This window comes from Plasmopara halstedii (genome assembly GCF_900000015.1).
Source record: "Plasmopara halstedii genome assembly, contig: Scaffold_650, whole genome shotgun sequence".
In the NCBI taxonomy this organism is placed as follows: Eukaryota; Oomycota; class Peronosporomycetes; order Peronosporales; family Peronosporaceae; genus Plasmopara; species Plasmopara halstedii.
Window position 1 is genome coordinate 643,449 of NW_020187567.1, and position 808 is coordinate 644,256.

An 808-nucleotide genomic window follows, 5' to 3' on the forward strand; every position below is an offset into this window, starting at 1 on the left:
CCATAGTTTCTCGAAGCCCTTTACGGTCGCCTCCACGACCAGCAAGTCCGGCTAGCACACACGTTCCATGTTCAAGAGCACGGAGCTCTTCGGGGCTGGGCCCTGCTGACCTATGCCCCCCTGAGGCTCAACATAATTCAGTTCTTCCCCAGTAGGTTACCCTGCGCCTACTGGGTGGTGTCGTTTCCCCGGACAAAACAAACTGGTAGGGGTTGGGGCTATGGTTCGTAGAACTTTGACGTGACTTGCGCAGGGGGCAAGCGTTTCGCAGGTGACGGGTGTCTCCGTAGACAAAACACCGTCAACTGTGTGTTTCCTGCCTGGCAGCTCAGAGCTCTGCTCCCTCGTCCTCAGCATAGCTGAGATTCATGGGCATAGGCCCGCTCGACGAGCTGTTGGAGTGTGCATTCCAACCAAGCCGTGTCGACTTGAAATTGTATTCGGCATTCAATGCCACTTTCATCGCCTCTTTCAACGAGGACGAATGCACACGGAAGACTTCCATTCTGGCCACGCTAGTTCGGAGGCCTTCCATAAAGACGGTCACTGTGACCGCCTCCGGGAGGGGATATGCAGACAATGAGAGTTCGCATCTCTTGATCAAAGTCCACCAATTCCTTGTTGCCCTGTCGGACGGAGCAACAGCGCGTAGCGCTAGCCATCTCGAAGCTCGGTGTCCGAGCGCGAGAATGGACACTGACGTGCAGGGCTTCGGTCAAGTTTCGTTTCCCTCCTAGGCGGAGCTGAATATGCAGCTCTCACGAGTGTTCTCGCCGCCTAATCAGGCATATCGCGTACGATCGCGCTT